This window comes from Danio rerio, chromosome 6, assembly GCF_049306965.1.
Source record: "Danio rerio strain Tuebingen ecotype United States chromosome 6, GRCz12tu, whole genome shotgun sequence".
Taxonomy (NCBI): domain Eukaryota; kingdom Metazoa; phylum Chordata; class Actinopteri; order Cypriniformes; family Danionidae; genus Danio; species Danio rerio.
In genome coordinates this window covers 18,884,010-18,892,253 of record NC_133181.1, presented here as the reverse complement: position 1 = coordinate 18,892,253, position 8,244 = coordinate 18,884,010, and the positions used below count along the sequence as shown (strand labels likewise).

At 37.9% G+C, this 8,244-nt stretch overlaps 1 long non-coding RNA gene across 9 annotated transcripts; it reads left to right on the top strand.

Moving 5' to 3' along the window:
* The first annotated feature begins 70 nt into the window (after positions 1–70).
* On the top strand, positions 71–7,814 carry LOC137495954 (uncharacterized). Of its 9 annotated transcripts, none has more exons than XR_012407871.1 (9): positions 71–2,778; positions 2,871–2,937; positions 3,014–3,067; positions 3,142–3,292; positions 3,788–3,845; positions 3,959–4,132; positions 4,589–4,679; positions 4,768–4,837; positions 4,982–7,814. It is a non-coding gene; the product is annotated as an uncharacterized lncRNA (long non-coding RNA). The 9 variants fall into 9 exon arrangements; XR_012407876.1 differs by having other exon boundaries at positions 3,142–3,262; positions 4,982–7,779; XR_012407875.1 differs by having other exon boundaries at positions 3,142–3,262; positions 4,570–4,679; positions 4,982–7,779.
* The last annotated feature ends 430 nt before the right edge of the window (positions 7,815–8,244 follow it).

The window sequence follows — 8,244 nt, the reverse complement described above, 5'->3', positions numbered from 1 at the left end:
ATGCTGCGTGGTGTGTATAGCGCCCTTATGCGGCGCATGTCAACTGCCACTGGTGAGAGAGAGCGTGCCCGTGAGAGCTCAGTGCAAGTATCGATATAATCACAAGCAAAATCATATCATTATAAATATTCTATTAACAATACTTATCAAAATATTCATACACTTACATGGTATTTATTGAGATTGTGTGATCTGTATAGGCTGTCTGATCTTTACAGATGCTGTAAACTGAGACGGGCGCAGTGACCGCAGTAATGTTCAGCTCTGATGAGGTGCTTTTATTTACCCTGTAGTCTTTAGATTTTTTACATAATGTTCCATTACTTAAAATTTCTTTCGTTTTTTTTATTTATAGTTTATATTAACATGAGTGCTAGCTTGTTTTGCTGTGATCATTATGCAAGGATCATATTTCATGTTCGGTTTATTCTTCAGTAGCCGATAGATTCATTAATAATGTATTTTTAAAAGGATTGTTTATAAGGACTAAGCTATAAATATATAATACATTAGGCTAATTATTAAGACAATGGTCAGGTAGGATAACAAATCACATCCATGTAGTAAATTACTGTTGAGTGGGATCTGTGCGTGGTATCTGCCTTTTTATGTACGATATGAGTATGAGTATTTTAAGTGTCGCCCCGATACTGGTATTGGAATCGGTGCGTCCCTAGTGATTATAAATACACTGTTTGACCAATTCATGCGTGATGTATCAATTCATAGATTCAGCATTTCCATAATTTGGTGGAAGTGAGATCATATCTTAAGTAAAACATAGGGCCCTATCATACACCCGGCGCAATGCAGCGCAAGGCGCGGCGCAAATGTTATTTGCTAGTTTCACCTTGACGCAAGTGTTGTTTTGCTGTTTTGCACCACGTTGTTTAAATAGCAAATGCATTTGCACTTATATGTGCGCCCATAGGCGTTCTGGTCTGAAAAGCAAAGTGTTCTGAGGCGCACTGCTGGCACGTTGCTATTTTGAGAAACTATAATAGATTTTTCATTAGACCAAAACAAACCCGGTCTAAACTCCAGCGCAGAGTTGCGCCTCGCTTACAGACTGCTTAATAGCCTACACACAAGATGTAGAGCAATACGCAAATATCTTTACATATGAAAAAAATTTAAATATTAAGGATATATATAGGATATAATAAGAATATAAATATAGGAAATAAGTATAAAGGATTAAAATATTACAAATCATGTTATTTTCTAGCATAAATAAATATGAAAAATCACTGCTTTTATTTCTTCTTCATCTCGGGAGGCTTTTTCAGTTCATTTATAAAAATTTGCTTTTGTATAATGTTATTATTATTAGCAGTATTATTTATTATCTCCATATTTATATTTGTTTTATTAAAAACAAGCTTAGATTTGCCCACCTGCAGGTTTTAGACCATATGGGGCACAGCATGTGTATTAGGATATAACTCAGGTTTTTAAGCACACTTTGTTGTTATTGTTCATTTATTCGTTTGCTGGAAATTAGAACTGAATTTAGAAATAGTTTTGAAACGAATATTTGCGCTTAACAAACAAAATTAATTATTTATAGGCTAATTAATGTGTGTGTGTAAAGGTTTCCCTATCTAAGAGCGAAAGTGAAAGTAGATCGATTATCTCTCATTCTCACGCAGTAAATGCTCTGTTTAACAGTTTTCTGTTAAAAAAAACTTTTAACTGTTTGCTTGTAAAATGCTGAGTTTTTCCACTTAGACTTACTTTACATCCTGTAAATAGCGAATGCGCTTATGGCGCGACGCAGCTGGCTCTTAAAGGGAATGGGAGATGAGACTCTGATTGGTTTATTCTTAAAACACATCTATAACTCAATAAGAAAATAAACTCAAACCTTTTAGACCATGCGCCACGGCGCAAAGCAGATTTTTCTGTCCTTAAATTAGCAAAGATGCATTCTGACACACCCTGAAAGCGTTTGCGCCCTGGGTTTTGCGCTCTGCGCATGGACTGTCAAAATAGAGCCCATAGAGTTTGTGTAAACTGTGCAACTGACCACCGTTTTCAGGCCGACTCGGGTAAGGTTCCGCACCATTTGAATCACATCCAGATTAATTTAAATCTGAGGCAACAAACTAAATCGAAAGCCACACCGCTAAACTATTTACATAACAAATGACTTCAGGCTATAAATCATAAATGGATTTTTTTACACAACTACTAACACATGTTAACACATTAGTGATAATTATTTTACCAATAATTCTCCTGAGTTTGCACTGAAGTAACTGAAATGCCAACAGGACTTGTCTGTAAAAGCACCTCTCTAACATGTATCTGCTTAAGCCCTCCACAGTTTTTTTTAGATTCTTAGCATCTGATGACATGATGCACTAAACATACTAATCATAACAGTGTGATCGTACAGAACAGGGAACAGCCAATGCTGATCACATCTGTTATCGTTTGCATCAAAGGGTAAAAGGGCGTTCATATATTTTTAATTATTATTCAGTGATTTCTCTGCATACCACTAGAAGGAAACCCGCGTACAACACTTTGAGAACCACTGGTATAGATGGGTGGTTAGGCCTTGTCTGTGTCAGGTTTTTCCTTTTTTCAGGTATTGGAGAGCAGGCAAAAGAGGGAGACTCACAAGAGCATCGGTGGAGATTTCTCTAAAAAATGCTGGAGAACAGCAGTTGGGGTTTTGTTGGGGCTGTCTTTGTTTATTTGCAGATTGGAGTGGAGCAGAAGAAGGAGAACGGTGGAGATATACTTGAAGACCTGGAGCTCATGAAGCAGGTAGTGCTGCTTGAACAGACTAAACAATGGAGTTAGTTTCAAAAGAAATGTATTAAGATTAGTTAAAGACCTGATATCTTTCTCTTTGACAGGTTGGCATGGAGCATGTGAAGGAACAGGGAAACACACTGTAATGACAAGTGCATCGTAATAAATTAGGTACAGCCTTAAACTTTAAGTTGAGTCAACTGAACTTTATAAAACATTTTAAACTTATACAATTACATTTTTACAGAGTAAGTGTCACAGAAGGGACGACATTCAGTTCAGTAATATAACAGGACGTCAGGTGAGTATAAGCAGGTGAGTTTATTGATGCAGATAATAAGTCCATTAACCTGAATTGGATATTTGATTATGCAGGCTTGGAGACTGGAGACGGATACCACAGACAGCAAACAGGATGAAGACTAAACGAGGAACCAGGAGACACCTCACTAGGAGAGACACTGGAACTCACAGGAGATGTGCTTGTGGTGCTTCAGTGAGTGGAAAACCTGGTCTTAATGGGGCAGTAAGTGGTTGTCAGATATTTCCTTCAGATAGACAGAAATAGATACAATATTTTTGTTTGTTTGTATGATTCAATTGTATATCGCTATCTAACTTAACATTTGCAGATTGTTATTTGTTATATGATCGGATAAATTGATCTGTTCTAATTTATTTGTATGCTGTCAGAGTTACCACATTGAATATTACTGCACGTCTGTTGTCAGATAGATTGTCTGGCTGTTGTATTATTTATTAGTAATTTATGCTGTTGGCCTGTTCAACATTTGTAGCTTTTGATTGTTTTTTGTTTTATTTACAGTTTTACTAATTATTGTAGCACATTTATCTCTTCTAAGTTTATAGATTGTCATCTAGTAGAGTATTTACTTATAGGTGTGAAATATTATTTGTTAGTTTTAGAACAGAACCAGACTGGAGACAATGGTAGATGAAACTTCCAAAGAATGGTATTAGATTAATGAATGACTTGACATCTTTCTATTGTATTTTACAGATCAGATGGCACCACATGGAGAAAAGAAGGAATCACACACCTCAGCAACGACTGGATGGTCAGGAATTTAATTTTTTTTTTAATTAGGTGGACGTGTGAATCGATGGACGTCCTTCCAAGATGAAGGAGTGCTGGTTGTTGTAGATAGTAATTAGGCCTTGTCTTTGTCAGGTTTTTCTTTTTCAGGTAATGGAGAGAGAGCAGGCAGAAGAGGGAGACTCACAAGAGCATCAGTGGAGCTATCAGGAGCCTAAGTTTGATTACTTTATTTTGGATTATGAAAGCAAAATTCTCCAACAAGAGTGATTATGCTGCTTCCTGATGGTGAAAGTGATTATACTCATGGCAAGTATTATTTGACAGTTTGGTCATTTGTTTCACTAAGGGCCTACTCACACTATGCCATCCGTACCGTGCCCAAGCCCGTTTCCCGGATCGTTTGAGAAGTGTGAGTGCGCTGAATCAGGCTCAAGCACGGTTCACTTGGCCGGCCCTGGCCCGGTTGGAAGAGGTGGGTCTGAGTGCGGTTCACTTGGGCCCGAAACTGAAAGCGACACGTGACTTTTAAGGGACTGTTTCATATGGATTTATTAATCATTCTTACTGTTCATTGAACGCAAACTGCCGTAGTTTATTAAATACGCAAACTTCTCAATGCACGACAGCTGAATTTGCGGTTAGTAAATAACCGATTGTGTTCTATTTGGGACACTACATTCATATACTATGCTGTTGAGTGTGTAAGTGCATAAGTACATAGTGTATAAGTTCATAGTGTATAGCGTGCCATTTGGGACGCAGCTTTTGTCATTTGTAGGTTGGAGTGGAGCAGAAGTAGAAGAGTCACAGGAACAGTGGAAATATACTTGAAAATCTGGGGCTCAGGAAACAGGTAGAACTGCTTGAACAGACTAAACAATGGAGTTTGTTTCCAAAGAAATATATTGAGATTAAAGACCTGATATCTTTCTCTTTGACAGGTTGGCATGGAGCATGTGGAGAAACAGCGAACCACACATCAGTATTGACAAGTACATCGTAATAAATTAGGTATAGACTTACATTTTTAGTTGAATCAAATTAACTTAATAAAACATTTTTAAATTATATACTTTAATTTGTAAAGACTAAGTGATGATTGGGTATTTCCTTCAGATACAGTAAATAGTTAGATAGATGTCTTGTCTGCCGCAGGTGTTTCTTTTTCAGGTAATGGACACACAACAAACAGAAGAAGGAGACTCACAAGAGCATCAGTGGAGATTTATCTGAAGAACGCTGGAGAGCAGCTTGTGCATTGCTGGAGTTCAGCAAGCATGTAGAGCTCTGTTAGTCGTGTCTTTGTCTTTTACAGACTGGAGTGGAGCATGTGGAGACCAATAGGAATCACACACCTCAGTGGTGACTGGACACTGATGGTCAAGAATATCCTTTTAATGCAGAAGTATGGGTGCATGGATAGATGTCCTTCCAAGTGGAAGGGGGTGGTGGTGGGCATAGATTGTTAAATAGATGTTTTGTCTGTGGCTGTTATTTACATTGTAGATAATGAATTCTCAACAGGCGGAAGAGAGACACTCACAAGAGCATAAGTATTATAAATTATTTTTCATACATTTTGAAATATAAGTTGTATGTACCTATGATATATTTGTATGGGGGAGACCGGGGATAGTTGTACTTCTATTATATTTCTTTATATATCTTTGAGATCTTGAGTTACAAGTGTCTGCTATTAAATGGCCAAATAAGTAATTTTTGCAGCGTAAACAGTAAATGTGAACACTTTTTAGTTTCAGGGCGTACTCACACTATGCTATCAGTACCGTGCCCAGGCCCATAACGTTTGAGAAGTGTGAGTGCTCCGAATCTGGCTCAGGTGCGGTACACTTTGGCGGCCCTGGCCTGGTTGGAAGAGGTGTGCCAGCGCGCGATTCACTTGGGCTGGAAACTGAAGACGAGACGTGACATTTAAGGAACTGTTTTATATGGATTTATTAATCATTCATACTGTTCAATGAAATGCAAACTGTCGTAGATTATTAAAGACGCAAACACCTCACTACATGACAGCTGCACCTGTAGCAAACCTCTTAATTCCTGCAGCGCGATGACTTTATAATTGTTTATGAGCGTCAAAAGTGGCTGATCTGTTCAGCGAAATAATTAACTGCGTGTCACCCCTTCCACCCCTACCTCTCCAGCTTTCCCTTCATAGGGTGGCACGGTGGCCCAGTGGGTAGCAATGCAGCCTCACAGCAAGAGCGTCACCGGTTCTAGTCCTTTAACAGGCTGACTGTCATTTCTGTGCATAGTTTGCATGTTCTTCCCGTGCTCGCATGGGTTTTCCCTGGGTTCTCCGGTTTCCTCCCACATTCCAAAAACATGTACTACAAGTGAATTGATCAATCTAAATTTAGCACTACATTCAAACTCTCATTCAGCAGCATATCTCTTCATAGCATTTATTTTAGTCATCAGCTCATATCATGGGGGGAGTTGTCGAGATCTACCTGAGGCAAACGGGAGGGAGCCCAGGGCTCAAGGACCTTTTGAGCTCAGGTCTCTCTCCCGGGACAGCATGCTAAACTTGCTTATAATCAGTCATCAGCTAAGTGTGAACTCTTGAAAACGATATAACTAAAGAAATTTCCACTGTGCTGAGTGAGAGCGCTTCTTACTGAACTGTGCATCATTGATGACGTAAGCATGCTCAGTCCCAAATGCGATGTGAGTGCGGGCCGTCAGGTGAGACGGGAGGGGGGACAAATGTGCTTCGGCCCGGTTCAAGGCAACTGTAAATAGTGTGAGTAAGCCCTCAAACAGGAGGAGTGAAATGTTACAATTCAGCCCACTGTCTGGGTTAGTTGTAACATCATAAAATGAGAATTATGACATAAAAATGGATTTGAAAGCTTTTTATTCAGCATTGAGCTTTCAGTATAGTTTGTGTGTCTCTGTGTTACAAAGCTGAATGAAATGTGCAAATGTGCATCAGCTTCAACAATTGAACACTATTTGTGTTTGCAGGCTTCATGAGCCCACAGAGGTCAAACACTGAACTCAAACTACTTTTGACTTTCTCTTTTATAAGCTATAGCAATACTGAAATTAAATCATATAAATACAGTTTTAAATCTGCTTGAGGTTGGTGGTAACATTTCACTGATGTGACTAACAAGTTACTAGCTTTTGTTGTTTCAACTGACCCAGCATTATGTGGCCATGAATCTGTTCTCCTACAGCTAACAGCTAAAACATTATCACCAACAATGTGGATTAAGTATATCCACAATCAGACACACAGATTACATGGGTTTAACTACAAATCAGGCAATGATATCTTAAAAATAATTAATTAGCTAATCTTAGCTGAAGTGTAGTTTTTCTGTCTAATATCTGCTGTGTCTGTCACAGGACTTTTTCATATGTGGTATGAGGACTAAAATGAGCATGTGTGAAGTGAATCAGCTGATTTGTAACTAGTTCCTTGTTGTAGAGATTGTAAGTGTTACAACTATCCCCGCTCTCTCTCTTTAAATCTAAGGGCTTTTTTTTGACGGTCCATGCGCAGAGCGCAAAACGCAGGGCGCAAACGCTTTCAGGGCGTGTCAGAACACATTTTTGCTAATTTAAAGATGGGAAAATCCACTTTCAAGGGTTGAGTTTATTTTCTTAAGAGTTATAGGTGTGTTTTGAGAATAAACCAATTAGAGTCTCATCTCCCATTCCCTTTAAGAGCCAGCTGCGTCGCGCCATAAGCGCATTCGCTATTTACAGGACGTAAAGTAAGTCTAAGTGGAAAGCATTTCACTAGCAAACAGTTAACAGTTTTTTTAAACAGAAAACTGTTAAACAGAGCATCTACTGCATGAGAATGAGAGATAATCGATCTACTTTCACTTTCGCTCTTAGATAGGGAAACCTTTACGCACAGACATCAATTAGCCTATAAATAATTAATTTTGTTTGTTAAGCGCAAATATTTGTTTCAAAACTATTTCTAAATTCAGTTCTAATTTCCAGCAAACAAATAAATGAACAATAATAACGAAGTGTGGTCAAAAACCTGAGTTATATCCTAATACACATGCTGTGCCCCATATGGTCTAAAACCTGACAGGTGGGCAAATCTAAGCTTGTATTTCATAAAACAAATATAAATATGGAGATAATAAATAATACTGCTAATAATAATAACATTATACAAAAGCAAATTGTTATAAATTAACTGAAAAAGCCCTCTGAGATGAAGAAGACATAAAAGCAGTGATTTTTCATATTCATGTAGGCTAGAAAATAATATGTTTTGTAATATTTTAATCCTTTATATTTATATCCTATATCTATTCTTATTATATTCTATATCCCTAATATTTAAGTTTTTTCATATGTAAAGATTTGCCTATTGCTCTCTTGTGCATATTAAGCAGTGTGTAGGCGAGGTGCAACTCTGC